This window comes from Neoarius graeffei, chromosome 11, assembly GCF_027579695.1.
Source record: "Neoarius graeffei isolate fNeoGra1 chromosome 11, fNeoGra1.pri, whole genome shotgun sequence".
Classification (NCBI taxonomy): Eukaryota; Metazoa; Chordata; class Actinopteri; order Siluriformes; family Ariidae; genus Neoarius; species Neoarius graeffei.
Window position 1 is genome coordinate 58667425 of NC_083579.1, and position 20376 is coordinate 58687800.

Genomic DNA, 20376 nt, shown 5'->3' on the forward strand with positions numbered 1-20376 from the left:
TAGTGCCACTTCACAGCAGCTAGCTGCTGCTGCTGCTCTACCGGCATCATGTTCAGCATTTTGAATGACGTTGGCGTTGTTGTCGCGGTCTCTATTGCTAATAGTAGTTGTAAAAAAGTTTCCCAACTTAGGCAGCATTGTCACATATTTCTCAGCGTCTTTTCGCTTTTTTCTTTTGATCCGCTTGGGTAACTCCTTTTCATTTTCGCGTTGTTCAGACTCCGGTCACTATGTGTTTACCTTTCGCGCTGCGCTGCGCAGCGTTATGGACTAGTCCATTTCATTGTGAAAGTATGGGGTGTATGTGTAGGGACAGATAACCATGAACTGGACATTTTAACTACTACTTCAACGTATTTCTTAGGAATATTAGTAAAATGTACCATACTTTTGAAGTGTTCATGAATCATGATAAGGGGCTTTTTCTTTTTTGAGGTTGGTTGGGGGCCCCCCTACAACGACCCCTGGTGGGGCGCCCCAAGCAGCCGCCTACCTATGCCTCTATGTTAAAACCGCCCCTGCTTGTATCCAGTATGTATCAAAGTGCTGGTATGTATCGAAGCAAAGTATCAAAGGCAGCTCCTTGGTAACCATCAACGTTAAGGTGTCACGTGACCTAGATAACAGCGGGAATCAACGTTACAACAACGTTATAAGAATAAACACAATAATAACAAAAAGGAAAAAACAAAAAAAATGCACAATGCCTCAAACATCTTTTAGGAAGTTTAGTCTGATTTACAATTTACTGTTGCTTGTTTTAGCTTATTGGTTACCTACTTACCTCTGTATTTAACTCAATGTTCCCAATGTTCAGCTTTGAATAAAAATTCTGTTGACTTGATATGAAAAGATTCAGTTGTTCATTTACATTGCCTGCTGAGGTTTTAATAAATTATTTACCAAAAGATTTAAAAGGGGCCTACCAAGGCTATGAAGTTACACTTCAAATTTATCATCTGCATTTCACCCTAATATGGAGAATGTGGTAGGTATGTCAGCCAGGAGACTGACTAAATATGACACATGACATCCACACTGTGCATGTTTTACAGTAAAATACCAGTGTATTATGTTTTTTACAACAATAAAAAGGGTACACAGTGTGTACTACACACTTTATCAGCACAAAATACTGTATGTCTGGTAAATGAACAAGGTCCACAGACCTACGCTGTGTGCAAACCATCCTAAAAGCAAACCAGTTTCCCACCGACCGACTGACCGATGGGTCGACACGCGACTAAAAATTTCACCATCCCCCCCGGTTTGATTTTACAACTCGACCACTGGATATAAATAGATATTGTCTGATGTTATTTAGGTTTTCTTGAAATTTATGTCAATTTTTTATATTTTGGAAATATTAATTTGTATGGAAATATTTTCAAATAAATAATTAGAACATAATTAATTGTTTTGTTATAATTATGCAGTAAATCCATCTATCCATTATCTGTAACCGCTTATCCTGTACAGGGTCGCAGGCCAGCTGGAGCCTATCCCAGCTGACTATGGGCAAAAGGCGGGGTACACCCTGGACAAGTCGCCAGGTCATCGCAGGGCTGACACACAGAGACAAACAACCATTCACACCTACGGTCAATTTAGAGTCACCAGTTAACCTAACCTGCATGTCTTTGGACTGTGGGGGAAACCGGAGTACCCGGAGGAAACCCACACAGACACGAAGAGAACATGCAAACTCCACACAAAAAGGCCCTCGCCGGCCACTGGGCTTGAACCCAGGATCTTCTTATTGTGAGGCAACAGTGGTAACCACTACACCACCGTGCCGCTTTATGCAGTAAATTGTAATTTATAATTAAATTAATTATAATTATATTGTGAGGGTGGCACGGTGGTGTAGTGGTTAGCACTGTTGCCTCACAGCAAGAAGGTCCTGGGTTCAAGCCCAACGGCCGGCGAAGGCCTTCTTGTGTGGAGTTTGTATGTTCTCCTCGTGTCTGCGTGGGTTTCCTCCCCCACAGTCCAAAGACATGCAGGTTAGGCTAATTGGTGGCTCTAAATTCACCATAAGTGTGAGTGTGACTGGTTGTTTGTGTGTCTATGTGTCAACCCTGCGATAACCTGGCGACTTGTCCAGGGTGTACCCCATCTCTCGCCCATAGTCAGCTAGGATAGGCTCCAGCTTGCCTGTGACCCTGTACAGGATAAGAGGCTACAGATAATGGATGGATGGATAATAATAATAATAATAATCTCCAGTAATCTTTCTGAATGTATTCATGATGATAAAATGTAATGAATACTGTACATTATGATTAAAAACACAGTTTTACAGTTAGATGATAAGCGGCTACAGATAATGGATGGATGGATAATTATATTGTAATAATAATAGCTGATTGATATATAATTTGTAAGTATAGCTTACAACTTATCAGCTTATTGCTGAACTGGAACAGTGAGGGTTCACATGCCTCCTGGCAACAGGAAATTACTTTACTTTTGTGGGCCCTGACCCACATGCTGTCCCCATCTCTGTGGAAACCAGAATTGTTCTGTCATGTAATGTACACTTTGTTTTCTTCTCTGTTATGCATGTCTTGTCTATGTATCTTCTATTTAGTCGAATGAATGAATAATAATAATATTAGGGTGGCACGGTGGTGTAGTGGTTAGCACTGTGGCCTCACAACAAGAAGGTCCTGGGTTCGAGCCCAGCAGCCAGCGAGGGCCTTTCTGTGTGGAGTTTGCATGTTCTCCCCGTGTCCGTGTGGGTTTCCTCCGGGTGCTCCGGTTTCCCTCACAGTCCAAAGACATGCAGGTTAGGCTAATTGGTGGCTCTAAATACACCATAAGTATGAGTGTGACTGGTTGTTTTTGTGTCTATGTGTCAACTCTGCGATAACCTGGTGACCTGTCCAGGGTGTACCCCACCTCTCGCCCATAGTCAGCTGGGATAGGCTCCAGCTTGCCTGTGACCCTGTACAGGATAAGCGGCTACAGATAATGGATGGATGGATAATAATAATAATAATTATTATTATTATAATCTCCAGTAATCTTCCTGAATGTATCCATGATGATAAAATGTAATGAATACTGTACATTATGATTAAAAACACAGTTTTACAGTTAGATGATAAGCAGCTACAGATAATGGATGGATAATTATATTGTAATAATAATAGCTGATTGATTGATTTATATATAATTTGTATAATAATAATTATTATTATTATTATAATAATCTCCAGTAATCTTCCTGAATGTATCCATGATGATAAAATGTAATGAATACTGTACATTATGATTAAAAACACAGTTTTACAGTTAGATGATAAGCGGCTACAGATAATGGATGGATAATTATATTGTAATAATAATAGCTGATTGATTGATTGATTGATTGATTGATATATAATTTGTAAGTATAGCTTACAACTTATCAGCTTATTGCTGAACTGGAACAGTGAGGGTTCACATGCCTCCTGGCAACAGGAAATTACTTTACTTTTGTGGGCCCTGACCCACATGCTGTCCCCATCTCTGTGGAAAGCAGAATTATTCTGTCATGTAATGTACACTTTGTTTTCTTCTCTGTTATGCATGTCTTGTTTATGTATCTTCTATTTAGTCAAATGAATTAATAATAATAATAATAATAATAATAACAATATTAGGGTGGCACGGTGGTGTAGTGGTTAGCACTGTCGCCTCACAACAAGAAGGTCCTGGGTTTGAGCCCAGCAGCCGGTGAGGGCCTGTCTGTGTGGAGTTTGCATGTTCTCCCCGTGTCCGTGTGGGTTTCCTCCGGGTGCTCCGGTTTCCCTCACAGTCCAAAGACATGCAGGTTAGGCTAATTGGTGGCTCTAAATTCACCATAAGTGTGAGTGTGACTGGTTGTTTTTGTGTCTATGTGTCAACACTGCGATAACCTGGCGACTTGTCCAGGGTGTACCCCACCTCTCGCCCATATTCAGCTGGGAGAGGCTCCAGCTTGCCTGTAACCCTGTACAGGATAAGCGGCTACAGATAATGGATGGATGGATAATAATAATAATAATCTCCAGTAATCTTTCTGAATGTATCCATGATGATAAAATGTAATGAATACTGTACATTATGATTAAAAACACAGTTTTACAGTTAGATGATAAGCGGCTACAGATAATGGATGGATGGATAATTATATTGTAATAATAATAGCTGATTGATTGATTGATTGATTGATTGATTGATTGATTGATTGATTGATAGATATATAATTTGTAAGTATAGCTTACAACTTATCAGCTTATTGCTGAACTGGAACAGTGAGGGTTCACATGCCTCCTGGCAACAGGAAATTACTTTACTTTTGTGGGCCCTGACCCACATGCTGTCCCCATCTCTGTGGAAACCAGAATTGTTCTGTCATGTAATGTACACTTTGTTTTCTTCTCTGTTATGCATGTCTTGTCTATGTATCTTCTATTTAGTCGAATGAATGAATAATAATAATATTAGGGTGGCACGGTGGTGTAGTGGTTAGCACTGTGGCCTCACAACAAGAAGGTCCTGGGTTCGAGCCCAGCAGCCAGCGAGGGCCTTTCTGTGTGGAGTTTGCATGTTCTCCCCGTGTCCGTGTGGGTTTCCTCCGGGTGCTCCGGTTTCCCTCACAGTCCAAAGACATGCAGGTTAGGCTAATTGGTGGCTCTAAATACACCATAAGTGTGAGTGTGACTGGTTGTTTGTGTGTCTATGTGTCAACTCTGCGATAACCTGGTGACCTGTCCAGGGTGTACCCCACCTCTCGCCCATAGTCAGCTGGGATAGGCTCCAGCTTGCCTGTGACCCTGTACAGGATAAGCGGCTACAGATAATGGATGGATGGATAATAATAATAATAATTATTATTATTATAATCTCCAGTAATCTTCCTGAATGTATCCATGATGATAAAATGTAATGAATACTGTACATTATGATTAAAAACACAGTTTTACAGTTAGATGATAAGCAGCTACAGATAATGGATGGATAATTATATTGTAATAATAATAGCTGATTGATTGATTTATATATAATTTGTATAATAATAATAATAATTATTATTATTATAATCTCCAGTAATCTTCCTGAATGTATCCATGATGATAAAATGTAATGAATACTGTACATTATGATTAAAAACAGTTTTACAGTTAGATGATAAGCGGCTACAGATAATGGATGGATAATTATATTGTAATAATAATAGCTGATTGATTGATTGATTGATTGATTGATTGATTGATTGATTGATTGATATATAATTTGTAAGTATAGCTTACAACTTATCAGCTTATTGCTGAACTGGAACAGTGAGGGTTCACATGCCTCCTGGCAACAGGAAATTACTTTACTTTTGTGGGCCCTGACCCACATGCTGTCCCCATCTCTGTGGAAAGCAGAATTATTCTGTCATGTAATGTACACTTTGTTTTCTTCTCTGTTATGCATGTCTTGTCTATGTATCTTCTATTTAGTCAAATGAATTAATAATAATAATAATAATAATAACAACAATATTAGGGTGGCACGGTGGTGTAGTGGTTAGCACTGTCGCCTCACAACAAGAAGGTCCTGGGTTCGAGCCCAGCAGCCGGTGAGGGCCTTTCTGTGTGGAGTTTGCATGTTCTCCCCGTGTCCGTGTGGGTTTCCTCCGGGTGCTCCGGTTTCCCTCACAGTCCAAAGACATGCAGGTTAGGCTAATTGGTGGCTCTAAATTCACCATAAGTGTGAGTGTGACTGGTTGTTTTTGTGTCTATGTGTCAACACTGCGATAACCTGGCGACTTGTCCAGGGTGTACCCCACCTCTCGCCCATAGTCAGCTGGGATAGGCTCCAGCTTGCCTGTAACCCTGTACAGGATAAGCGACTACAGATAATGGATGGATGGATAATAATAATAATAATCTCCAGTAATCTTTCTGAATGTATCCATGATGATAAAATGTAATGAATACTGTACATTATGATTAAAAACACAGTTTTACAGTTAGATGATAAGCGGCTACAGATAATGGATGGATGGATAATTATATTGTAATAATAATAGCTGATTGATTGATTAATTGATTGATTGATTGATTGATTGATATATAATTTGTAAGTATAGCTTACAACTTATCAGCTTATTGCTGAACTGGAACAGTGAGGGTTCACATGCCTCCTGGCAACAGGAAATGACTTTACTTTTGTGGGCCCTGACCCACATGCTGTCCCCATCTCTGTGGAAACCAGAATTGTTCTGTCATGTAATGTACACTTTGTTTTCTTCTCTGTTATGCATGTCTTGTCTATGTATCTTCTATTTAGTCGAATGAATGAATAATAATAATATTAGGGTGGCACGGTGGTGTAGTGGTTAGCACTGTGGCCTCACAACAAGAAGGTCCTGGGTTCGAGCCCAGCAGCCGGCGAGGGCCTTTCTGTGTGGAGTTTGCATGTTCTCCCCGTGTCCGTGTGGGTTTCCTCCGGGTGCTCCCCTCACAGTCCAAAGACATGCAGGTTAGGCTAATTGGTGGCTCTAAATACACCATAAGTGTGAGTGTGACTGGTTGTTTGTGTGTCTATGTGTCAACTCTGCGATAACCTGGTGACTTGTCCAGGGTGTACCCCACCTCTCGCCCATAGTCAGCTGGGATAGGCTCCAGCTTGCCTGTGACCCTGTACAGTATAAGCGGCTACAGATAATGGATGGATGGATAATAATAATAATAATAATCATCATCTCCAGTAATCTTCCTGAATGTATCCATGATGATAAAACGTAATGAATACTGTACATTATGATTAAAAACACAGTTTGTGTTTTAATCTCTACAGTTAGATGATAAGCGGCTACAGATAATGGATGGATGGATAATTATATTGTAATAATAATAGCTGATTGATTTATATATAATTTGTAAGTATAGCTTACAACTTATCAGCTTATTGCTGATCTGGAACAGTGAGGGTTCACATGCCTCCTAGCAACAGGAAATTACTTTACTTTTGTGTGCCCTGACCCACATGCTGTCCCCATCTCTGTGGAAAGCAGAATTATTCTGTCATGTAATGTACACTTTGTTTTCTTCTCTGTTATGCATGTCTTGTCTATGTATCTTCTATTTAGTCAAATGAATTAATAATAATAATAATAATAATAGGGTGGCACGGTGGTGTAGTGGTTAGCACTGTCGCCTCACAACAAGAAGGTCCTGGGTTCGAGTCCCGTGGTCGGCGAGGGCCTTTCTGTGTGGAGTTTGCATGTTCTCCCCGTGTCCGTGTGGGTTTCCTCCGGGTGCTCCGGTTTCTCTCACAGTCCAAAGACATGCAGGTTAGGTTAACTGGTGACTCTAAATTGAGCGTAGGTGTGAATGTGAGTGTGAATGGTTGTCTGTGTCTATGTGTCAGCCCTGTGATGACCTGGCGACTTGTCCAGGGTGTACCCCGCCTTTCGCCCGTAGTCAGCTGGGATAGGCTCCAGCTTGCCTGTGACCCTGTAGAACAGGATAAAGCGGCTACAGATAATGGATGGATGGATAATAATAATAATCTATAGTAATCTTCCTGAATGTATCCATGATGATAAAATGTAATGAATACTCATCTCATCTCATTATCTTTAGCCGCTTTATCCTGTTCTACAGGGTCGCAGGCAAGCTGGAGCCTATACCAGCTGACTACGGGCGAAAGGCGGGGTACACCCTGGACAAGTCGCCAGGTCATCACAGGGCTGACACATAGACACAGACAACCATTCACACTCACATTCACACCTACGGTCAATTTAGAGCCACCAGTTAACCTAACCTGCATGTCTTTGGACTGTGGGGGAAACCGGAGCACCCGGAGGAAACCCACGCAGACACGGGGAGAACATGCAAACTCCACACAGAAAGGCCCTCGCCAGCCACGGGGCTCGAACCCGGACCTTCTTGCTGTGAGGCGACAGCGCTAACCACTACACCACCGTGCCGCCCAGTAATGAATACTGTACATTATAATTAAAAACACTGTGTTTTTCTCTCTACAGTTAGATCAGTGTTTCGCAAAGTGTGGTCCGCGAGAGACCTCAAGTGGTCCTCGAGGTGATCTACAAATGTAGTCAGCGTTTTCAAGATAAGCTAGCGTATGCTTTGTAACATTATTAGAAAGTTAAATTTATCCAATCTTGTTTTTAACGGCAATCAAACGGGCCTGTAATTTCATCATTATTATTATTTAAAAAGCGTTCTGCATCTGAATTTCACCACATAAAACTTGTAGTGTGCACGTGCTCTTATTCTGCCTCTCGTCTCTAGGCAACAGTCACCTCACAAATCTCTGCCTCACAGGCAAACAGACAGGCAGACCTGAAAACAAGCAAACGAAAATTCTGAACATATAATAGGCTAATCCTAACTAGCTCATGTTCGCGGCGATTTTTTTAATTTACTGAAAGTGAAACAACAAGGATGGAGAAGTGGCTGACAGGTTCAGTTAAGAGGAAAAAACCTGACACTACCGACACAAGGAGAATACAGACAAGGAGAAAATGCAAAGAAAAGAAGATTCAGTTAGCACTGAGTCCCCAACACAGGAAGAACAAGAAAAACAAGCTCGGCAGACTAAACCAACGGCAAAGGTGATAAGAAAATACCACAATGAATATTTAAAGTTGGGATTTTTCTGGACTGGGGATTCTGAAGATCCCAATCCCCACTGTGTCCTGTGCTATGAGATTTTAGCCAACGAGGCAATGAAGCCAGCAAAACTCAAGCGCCACATTGAGACATTTCAGCACTGGTTGGGTTGAAAACTAAAAAGCGAAACCGAGTCAATGTGGCCCCCAATCTCAGATTAAAGCTGTCCAGCTTGGAACCAGATATTAAATCATTGATGCTTAGTATGCATCAGCACCACTCCTCCCATTAAGAAAAAAGAGTCCGTTTTGAGCAGAAGACAAGTAAGTGTAATCTGTTAAATCTAAAATTTGTTTTGTTCATTTCAGTTCATTCATGTTCGTCCTAATTTTGAACAATTTTGAACTATTGATATGAAATGTTCTGATTAACTGTTTGCTGTATTTTAAACCTCCATACTTTTGCCTTTAAAAACCACGGAGGATATGGAATGGATAGGCCTTTAATGTATCTAGTTAAACATAATTATTTTAATTAAAAACACCTAATAGTACACATCTCTGTATGGTCTGTGTGTGTGTGTGTGTGTGTGTGTGTGTGTGTGTGTGTTGTGTGGGGCGGCGGCGGGGGGTGTTGACAGGTGGTCCCTGAAATTTTTTTTTGGGACAAAGTGGTCCTTGGTCTGAAAAGTCTGAGAAACACTGAGATGAATAACATGTCCAGTTTTGTGTCGCTCCCTAGGCGGAGATATGACCGGACCGATCCGATGTGCGTGGTAATATGGCGGCCAGATGGCGTCACTCTGACTGGCCAATGAGCTCTCCAGAGATTTTACGCAGAGATCAGTGACACACGCAAAATTTACCGGTGAGAGAATCGGAAGTTGTTTTTATTAACCCGGAAGCAGTAGCTGACAAACAACCGACAATGGTGAGCAAGGAATTTTATTCCTAATTAGTAGCCATTCTAGTCCTAAATAAGTATGTGATTGAATCAGATAATATACCGAAATACTTGAACTTCTCGTTTAAATCGCACAGTATTTAACTGTGAAAAGTAATTTAGAATGTTTTATATTTTTAGTGTTAGACTCATAATATTAGCTTTCGCGAGCTAGCTGTCGAGCAGAAGACTTTAGCCAGCCGTTGCCTCATTAAGTAAATTAAATTAGACATAGTTTTAGAGAATTCCAGGTAACCAGTCAGCCTAATACAAAGCCTGTAAGTGAATTATTGTAACATTCCCAGTCAGTGTGATGCATCATGAGGAAATTAAATATGCTGTACGCTTGTGTTGAATAGGGACAGAACCAGAGTGGAGGACATGGCCCTGGAGGGGGGAAGAAAGATGATAAAGTAAGTACCTGCTTTAATTTCTTCTTGACTGTGAATGCAACTAGCTAGATGTCAGTCAAACGTTTTTCCTTTTTTAGTTGGTTAAATACCAAACACTTCCTCTTTTGAAAGGATAAGAAAGAAATACGAGCCCCCAATTCCAACAAGAGTGGGGAAGAAGAAAAAGAAGACAAAAGGCCCAGATGCTGCAAGCAAGCTTCCTATGGGTATATACATGATATCTTTTAGCCCGTAAGCCTGCATCACATTAAAGCACATACAGATAAGCCATGATATGAGCTTGTTGTTTCTGTCTTTAGTCACTCCACACACATAGTGCAGACTGAAGCTTCTGAAGCAGGAGAGGATCAAGGACTATCTGCTAATGGAGGAGGAGTTCATTCGGAACCAAGAGCAGATGAAGCCACTTGAGGAAAAACAGGAGGTATACTTGAACAACTGTAAATTTCTAGTTCAAGTGGAAGCCAATCATGTCTCTTTTCCTCTGCAATCATTTTAATGTCCTCTTGCGTTATGAACAGTCAGGTAGACGCAAACTAAATGCTCTAATTCCCATCGGTAATTGTTGTTACAGGAAGAGAGGTCTAAAGTTGATGACCTGAGAGGCACACCCATGTCAGTAGGAACACTTGAAGAGATCATTGATGATAACCATGCCATTGTATCTACGTCAGTGGGCTCAGAGCACTATGTCAGCATCCTCTCCTTCGTGGATAAAGACCTTCTAGAACCAGGCTGTTCTGTTTTACTGAATCACAAGGTAATGTGATTTTCTATCAAGTGTTGTATTGTTAGAGTCGCAGCATTAATTTTTGAACAGCTATATTGTTAACTATTTCGATGTGTAGGTAAGTTTTCTTAAAAATGGTGCTGTTTGTTTTTTTAGGCAGTGTCAGAATATCTGCAGTAAGTGCATAAACCAGTGACAGCTGAGAGTTGAAATGAGCAGCACTGCTTTAGTTCAGTATTGAATTCTCAAAAAAAGAACAATTTATATCAAAAATGATAAATACACAAAACCTGTCTACACCAATATGACTCAGTATTTACAGCAGCTTGTCTCAGCAAATGCAGTTAAGATGTACTCTGTGCTGTAGAACTGTCTCCAGTCTAACCAAGTGCATGAGTGTGTGTGTATTAACACAATGCAAAATGTATTAATAGAATTACTATACAGTATACAGGCACACATTTTATATTCTGTTACTCTGCACATACATTGCGGCGGCTACAATTATCGACACCTTAACGATCTTTTGGCTGTTGCAAAAGTAGAAAAGACTTTCACTATGTAAATTGTGCATGAATAATGACTCAAACTTCCACTGGAAAAAATGAGTTGATTCCCGATTACTTAGCATATCAGATCATGTGACACCGTTCCACAATTATCGACATCCAGGTGATTATTTCTTTAAAAAAAAAAATCGGTATATGGTATTAAGTCAACAGAGCATAGTTTTTATGTAAAATTTGTTTTACAAAGACTTTTATATTTAGTACAAAATATCTTTGATATAAATATATCTATGTTAGTGTTTATGTAAATGAGGAAATAATTCTAATGTTTGTAAACAAATGAACTGATAATGTTTAACCTGCGTCAGAAAATCTTTTTGTTCCGCTTTCTAAGTATTTTCGTACATCACATTTTGTTAATCGTTTGTTGTTGTTTGTATTAATTTCTAGTTTTGTAGTTTACCAGTAAATGTCAACAGGCAGTTGACATTGTAACCACATGAAAATCCAGGTCAAAGGTCGCATGTCATTCCTGGAACCAAAATATAAAATGTCTGCTGATATTGTAATATGTGGTAGATATTTACAACAATCTGCAAAAAATATTTTCTGAATGAATAGAAAAATCTGAATATTTCAAGCATGTAAATTTTTTTATATGCTAGGATTTTAATTCTGGTCTAATTTTATTTACTGCAATAGGATTCCAAATACTGTAAGCACTCCATCCTGTTATGAATCGGGGGGTATATAATATATACACACACTACCGTTCAAAAGTTTGGGGTCACCCAGACAATTTTGTGTTTTCCATGAAAAGTCACACTTTTATTTACCACCATAAGTTGTAAAATGAATAGAAAATATAGTCAAGACATTTTTCTGGCCATTTTGAGCATTTAATCGACCCCACAAATGTGATGCTCCAGAAACTCAATCTGCTCAAAGGAAGGTCAGTTTTATAGCTTCTCTAAAGAGCTAAACTGTTTTCAGCTGTGCTAACATGATTGTACAAGGGTTTTCTAATCATCCATTAGCCTTCTGAGGCAATGAGCAAACACATTGTACCATTAGAACACTGGAGTGAGAGTTGCTGGAAATGGGCCTCTATACACCTATGTAGATATTGCACCAAAAACCAGACATTTGCAGCTAGAATAGTCATTTACCACATTACCAATGTATAGAGTGTATTTCTGATTAGTTTAAAGTGATCTTCATTGAAAACAACAGTGCTTTTCTTTCAAAAATAAGGACATTTCAAAGTGACCCCAAACTTTTGAACGGAAGTGTGTGTATGTATGTATGTATGTATGTATGTATGTATGTATGTATGTGTGTGTGTGTGTATATATATATATATATATATATATATATATATATATATATAATTTTTTTTTTTGTGAACCCTTTAGAATTTTCTATATTTCTGCATAAATATGACCTAAAACATCATCGGATTTTCACACAAGTCCTAAAAGTAGATAAAGAGAACCCAGTTAAACAAATGAGACAAAAATATTATACTTGGTCATTTATTTATTGAGGAAAATGATCCAATATTACATATCTGTGAGTGGCAAAAGTATGTGAACCTCTAGGATTAGCAGTTAATTTGAAGGTGAAATTAGAGTCAGGTGTTTTCAATCAATGGGATGACAATCAGGTGTGAGTGGGCACCCTGTTTTATTTAAAGAACAAGGATCTATCAAAGTCTGATCTTCACAACACATGTTTGTGGAAGTGTATCATGGCACAAACAAAGGAGATTTCTGAGGACCTCAGAAAAAGTGTTGCTGATGCTCATCAGGCTGGAAAACATTACAAAAGCATCTCTAAAGAGTTTGGACTCCACCAATCCACAGTCAGACAGATTGTGTACAAATGGAGGAAACTCAAGACCATTGTTACCCTCCCCAGGAGTGGGCGACCAACAAAGATCACTCCAAGAGCAAGGCGTGTAATAGTCGGCGAGGTCACAAAGGACCCCAGGGTAACTTTTAAGCAACTGAAGGCCTCTCTCACATTGGCTAATGTTCATGTTCATGAGTCCACCATCAGGAAAACACTGAACAACAATGGTGTGCATGGCAGGGCTGCAAGGAGAAAGCCACTGCTCTCCAAAAAGAACATTGCTGCTTGTCTACAGTCTGCTGAAGATCATGTGGACAAGCCAGAAGGCTATTGGACAAATGTTTTGTGGACGGATGAGACCAAAATAGAACTTTTTGGTTTAAATGAGAAGCGTTATGTTTGGAGAAAGGAAAACACTGCATTCCAGCATAAGAACCTTATCCCATCTGTGAAACATGGTGGTGGTAGTATCATGGTTTGGGCCTGTTTTGCTGCATCTGAGCCAGGATGGCTTGCCATCATTGATGGAACAATGAAGTCTGAATTATACCAGCGAATTCTAAAGGAAAATGTCAGGACATCTGTCCATGAACTGAATCTCAAGAGAAGGTGGGCCATGCAGCAAGACAACGACCCTAAGCACACAAGTTGTTCTACCAAAGAATGGTTAAAGAAGAATAAAGTTAATGTTTTGGAATGGCCAAGTCAAAGTCCTGACTTTAATCCAATCAAAATGTTGTGGAAGGACCTGAAGTGAGTAGTTCATGTGAGGAAACCCACCAGCATCCCAGAGTTGAAGCTGTTCTGTACGGAGGAATGGGCTAAAATTCCTCCAAGCCGGTGTGCAGGACTGATCAACAGTTACCGGAAACATTTAGTTGCAGTTATCGCTGCACAAGGGGGTCACACCAGATACTGAAAGCAAAGGTTCACATACTTTTGCCACTCACAGATATGTAATATTGGATCATTTTCTTCAATCAATAAATGAGCAAGTATAATATTTCTGTCTCATTTGTTTAACTGGGTTCTCTTTCTCTACTTTTAGGACTTGTGTGAAAATCCGATGATGTTTTAGGTCATATTTATGCAGAAATATAGAAAATTCTAAAGGGTTCACAAACTTTCAAGCACCACTGTATATATGTGTGATATATATATATATATATATATATATATATATATATATATATAATTAGTGCTGTCAAGTGATTTAAAATATTTAATCGCGATTAATGTCGCGACTGTCATAGTTAACTCGCGATTAATCACAATTTAATTGCACATTTTTGTCACATGAAAAACCATTGTAATTCTCTTATCAGCATAAAAAAGTGAATGGGCTTGCTTTGTACCAATGTTTTTTTTTTTTTTATTGCAGAGCATAACGCGTCTTGTCACAGCCACTGACATCCATAACTTCCATATTAGATGAGAAAACCAAGGGATGAAAAATAAAGTGCATATCACTGTGAAAATAAAAAATGTTTTATTTTACTCTTCATTAGTTTCTTTTGAAGAGAAGTATTTGCCATAAAAGAAGAAAAAAACATAAAAATAAAAACATTCATCATACGTTCAAAAACGTTCATCATGGTGTGGCACTGTATTATCTAATTCTCACTGCTTATAACTCTACACCTACCCCGTGGAGATGAGCTGGGAAACTGAAGACTGAAGGAACAGTATTGAAAAGTATTTTTCCAGTCTCACCTGTGAAAGGTAATCCCATGTGATCTCGTTTGGACGGTAAACCTGTTGGTACAGTTAAACGCAGCACATGAATGAGGCATCTTTATTCTCGGCTACTGTCTAGACCAGGGGTGCCCAAATTGATCCATAAAGGGCCATGTGGCTGCAGGTTTTCATTCCAGCCATGCAGCAGCACACCTGATTTGGCTCATTCAATCAACTGACACACCCACCCTTTAATCAAGGGTGGGTGTGGCTGCAAGTATTTGACTGTGTGAAGACAGTTCAGTTGATTGAATGAGCCAAATCAGGTGTGCTGCTGCATGGCTGGAATGAAAACCTGCAGCCACATGGCCCTTTATGGATCAATTTGGGCACCCCTGGTCTAGACGCTATACCAGAGACGGGTGAAGAATCTCCACTTTGCCCCATCCAATATGGCGGCGAGGATGTTTATATGTCTGTGCCTTTCTCCATCACTCACACGTACTCTTATTGAAGCAGCGCGCGACAAGCCTCAACAGGAACTACGGGTGACTCGCAGGGCCAAATTAGAATTTGCGTTAACAGCACTATTTTTTTTTAATCGCGTTAAATTGAGATCGCGTTAACGTGTTATTATCGCGTTAACTTTGACAGGACTAAAATATATACATTAGTGCTGTCAAGCGATTAAAATATTTAATCGCGATTAATGTCGCGACTGTCATAGTTAACTCGCGATTAATCGCAATTTAATCGCACATTTTTGTCACTTGAAAAACCATTGTAATTCTCTTATCAGCATAAAAAAGTGAATGGGCTTGCTCACCGTTCGAACTATGGGGGTACTCGGGGGATCCGAGATCCCCTGAAACAGACATGAGATCCCTTGAAAACATGATTTGGGAAATGTTGGGGGGTCTCTAAAATATTGTCAAAATGATTTTCATTGACATAGCAATCGTGTGTAACGGGAAGCATTTGCATATCCGAAGTGAGCGCGCGATGGAGAGCCACACTCTGAGACAAGCGCAAGCACCCCCCCCCCCCCCCCCCCCAAAGGGAATAAAGGGACCCCCCGAAAATATCGGCATAGCTCGAACACTGGTTGTACCAATGTGTTTTTTTTTTTTTTTATTGCAGAGCATAACACGTCTTGTCACAGCCACTGCAAAGTGGGGCTGGAGCCGCCGATGGGAAAACGAAACCTTAGCCGAGCACCGTGGCTCTTCGGGGGAGGGCAGAGGACTCTGGCTGTGCGGGGCGTGGCATCATGTCACAGAGCGTTAATCTGGCGATAAAAAAATTATCGCCGTTAAAATTGAGTCAAGTTAACGCGTTAATAACGCGACATTTTTGACAGCACTAATATATATACACACACACACACACACATCACTTTTTTATTTTTTTAAAGTACTTCATCTACTTCAACAATGTTACACAAAGATTGATACATAACAGTTGTAAATGCCACTGAATTCCGCAGGGTGTCGAGAATGGTGGACACCAGTGAAAGTGATCACTATTGTCAACACCTCGCATGACTTCTCAAACGCGCATTTAGATAAAATAGGCGACTGATAAATGAAAGAGTAAGAAACAAAGTAGGTTTCGACAAGATCATGAAATATCAGCGAATTTTGGTAAGTAAAAACATGTCCATGATCTTTCTACCATACTCACCTGTGATGATAACGTCCAGGTTTTCCTCAAATTGCTGATCATGCTAAAAAAAATTCCATCTCCGGTAACGAGCTCTGTCATCAGATGACAAGATCAAAGGGTGGGGGCTTCTGGTTGATTAATTAACTAATAATAACTGTTGTAACTGAAACTCACCTTTTGTAAAATTGTTTTTTATTGCTAAATCTGAAAAGGTGTCGATAATTGTAGCCGCTGCTCTATATATTTTTCTACAGCTTATGCACTTTTCCACATGTAGTTTTGCACTTTAACTTGCATGGTAAAGACATTTTTGTATTTATATTGTAGCCTGTCTGCTGCTGTAATACTGGAATTTCACACTTAATTCCAAGTGTTATTTTATCGTATCTTGATGGTAACAAATTCTTTGTTGTATATGCAAAAAAAAAAATCTGTTCTTTCTTAGAAGGATATTTTTGTGTGTGCAGCACTGCTCAGCCAAATATAGTTATGATTAGCAGTGGCATGTTCTTCTGTGCATTTGATAGCTGTTGTGTATTGTAAATTTATGAACATGCAGCAGAGATCACAATGTAAGATGTTTACAAGAGTAGCAGGTTACACAGCCAAAGTATGATAGTGCAGTTGAGTCTTCTGTGCTGATAAATGGAGGATGTTGTAATAGGGTTTAGTAAGAGTCCAGAGGGAAAGAGTTGCGGAAACTTTGTGAAGTGAAAACTTAAAGCATGACACTGTAAATCCCATGATGGAGTGATGTGAATGGGTCTGTTTGCAGGTACATGCAGTGATCGGTGTGCTCATGGATGATACTGATCCTCTGGTGATGGTGATGAAAGTGGAAAAGGCTCCTCAGGAGACATATGCTGACATTGGAGGCCTGGACAGCCAAATTTCAAGAGATCAAGGTACAAGATATGTCAAACGCACAGATCTTTTTCCTGTATTTACTTTTCATCTATCTTTTTTTTTTTCATATATTGACTGCTGATAATTCATATTGGTTTCTTTATGTAGGAGTCGGTTGAGCTTCCGCTTACACACCCAGAGTATTACGAAGAGATGGGAATAAAGCCTCCTAAAGGAGTCATTCTGTATGGTCCACCAGGGACAGGTCAGTGAAAACACCTGAAGAGCAAATGCTTGGTTTAAAATGATCAGCACATAAAAATGAATACTGTGGTTTGGAACACTGATATGTTGACACGAAGTGTTATGGTTTTTAGGTAAGACCCTACTGGCTAAAGCTGTGGCCAATCAGACATCTGCCACATTCCTGAGGGTGGTCGGTTCAGAGCTGATTCAGAAATACCTTGGCGACGGACCCAAACTGGTGCGAGAGCTTTTCCGAGTTGCGGAGGAGCATGCACCCTCCATAGTCTTCATTGATGAGATTGATGCCATAGGAACAAAAAGGTAAGGCAGATGTTTTCTCCTACTGTTGGGAGATGTGGTGTCCCTTTTTTTTTTTTCAATTTGTTGTTGACTGACTGCCCAGCTCTCTTGATTTGATGATGCATATATAGACAGGTTGGGTTTGGAATGGGCGTACTTCCTTTTACTATAAAAAGTGAATACCATAAATGGTGTAAATAGTAGTGACATGGCCTGTTTTTTATTGTATGCTACCAGATTAGTGTCTCTTGTATACAAAATGGCACTACAGTGAGTGATGAATGCTTGGCTGGACCAAACGACTATCTGCTCTCCAAGTTGTTGGGTTTTATGTTTTGTTAGGATATTAATGTGTTGATGTAGTATGCTCATATGTCAATTCTTAAAGATTATTCAGCCATTTATACACACGACCAATATAAATATTACACAATGTGCGGCACTACCATAAAACATACATAGTATTTCTTTGAGTGCACTACTTTAACCATTACCTTAGACAAATTTAATATAGTCAGCTCATAAAAAGTGGCACATTTACAGCATTGCCAAAGTATAATACAGCAAATTCAGCTTTGACCAACTTATTGTCTTTAGAACATTTTCCTGATTGCAGGAGTTAAGTGTGCGGTTTGCAATGTGCACTGTGTAGGTATGACTCCAACTCTGGTGGAGAGAGGGAGATCCAGAGGACCATGCTGGAGCTACTGAACCAGTTGGATGGATTTGACTCCTGTGGTGACGTTAAAGTAATCATGGCTACTAATCGGATAGAGACACTCGACCCCGCCCTCATCCGTCCAGGTCTGTTGCTAAGCTAATGCACTTTGTTATAGTTAAAAATGATCATGATTCCCAGATATTAAGTCACTGTTGTTCCCTTCATTCTCTGAATTGTTCACAAGACATACACATCCTATCTTTGCTTTAAGACTGAGAATTTTATGTGGTTTTGCAGGTAGAATCGACTGTAAGATAGAGTTCCCACTGCCTGATGAAGACCAAGCGCAGAATCTTCCAGATTCACACTAGCAGGATGACTTTGGCAGACGACGTAACCCTCGATGACCTTATCCTGGCGAAAGATGACCTTTCCGGCGCTGACATAAAGGTAAGGTTCTGGCGTCCAATTATGACTAGCAATTATGTTTTTATATAAATAGTATAAACTAAATTACTTCAAGCTATTCACGTGATGAATAAACCTTTTACTGCCATACAGCTGTATCACGTCCCTAATTATTTTGATTACATGCATTACTCTCTGCATCACAATTTTTTATAATCACTGCACAGTAGGGCTGTAACGATATGCGTATCGAAATCGCAATACGCAGAGCCACGATCCGTATCGCGATACAAGAAGGCAGAATCGCAGTACACCCTTTCAAACTTCTCCTCAGCCCAAAAACAATTTATGAATACTTTACTTTTTATTTAAATTACATTTTAAACTTACTTAAATTACTTTTATTTTTTTATATCTATTAGTAAGTCGTTTTTTCGCCGACCTGCGACAATCTTCTGCGAGTCACGCGATGTCCACACTCGCCACTAGCAGAGCATTCATTTCTTTTAAGCGGTCGCCATTCTGGTTGCGACGCGGGGAGCGAATCTGTAATCTGCCAGCTCATTGGCTGGCTAGGTGTGCCACAAGCAATCACTTGACCGGAAAGGCATGCAGTGTTGCCAGATTGGGCAGGTTTAGGTGCTTTTTGGCTGGTTTTGAACATATTTTGGGGTGGAAAACATTAGCAATATCTGGCAACACTGAAGGCATGTCTGCTTGGGCGGAAGCCTTCTGCGGCAGTTACATTTTGACACGCGAGCAATGTTTCACCATAAAAATTCCGTAATTTCCATCTGTTTTCCGCGATCACAGAAAATCATTGGCCCTATGAGAGTGAGAGAGCCACCCCCCAAAAAAAATCTTGACGGATTTACACGATTTGGAAAAATGACTTTTTCAGAACCGAAAAAAAACCAGAGCTTCTGGCTCAACAGTATTATTTTGAGAAATAAAACAATCTTTGGATATACATTTGTTCATTTTTGCATACATATTACTCATTCTCTGCAGTGGTCTGAATTATTTGTTATTAAATAGTTAATGTAAGTAAGTAAATGTTAAGTCAAATTTACTACTTTAAAAAAACATTTTAAAAAAATCGTGGGCGTATCGAATCGTGGTACGAATCGAATCGTGAGTTGGGTGTATCGTTACAGCCCTACTGCACAGTGAATTTATACTCTAGTTGAAATGGGTGGACTAACACGTGCATTTTTTTTTTCCTCTCAGGCAATTTGCACAGAAGCAGGGCTTATGGCTCTGAGGGAGAGGAGGATGAAAGTAACAAATGAGGACTTTAAGAAGTCTAAAGAGAATGTACTCTACAAAAAACAGGAAGGGACCCCTGAGGGCCTGTACCTTTAAGTTGGCAATGGCCGAATATGAGCCTATTACATTAAAACTTTTTTCATTTGTTACACTTGCTTCTGTTTATGCTGGCTGTCATTTTTGCCTCTTGCAAATAAAGTATTACATCTCGGCCTAATAGTCTTCTAGTACACTTATTTTACCTTAAGAAGGC

General features: G+C 39.8%; 1 pseudogene; it reads left to right on the forward strand.

Annotated features, from left to right (window-relative positions):
• Nucleotides 1-9487: 9487 nt before the first annotated feature.
• Nucleotides 9488-20342, forward strand: LOC132894487 (26S proteasome regulatory subunit 4-like; annotated as a pseudogene).
• Nucleotides 20343-20376: the final 34 nt, after the last annotated feature.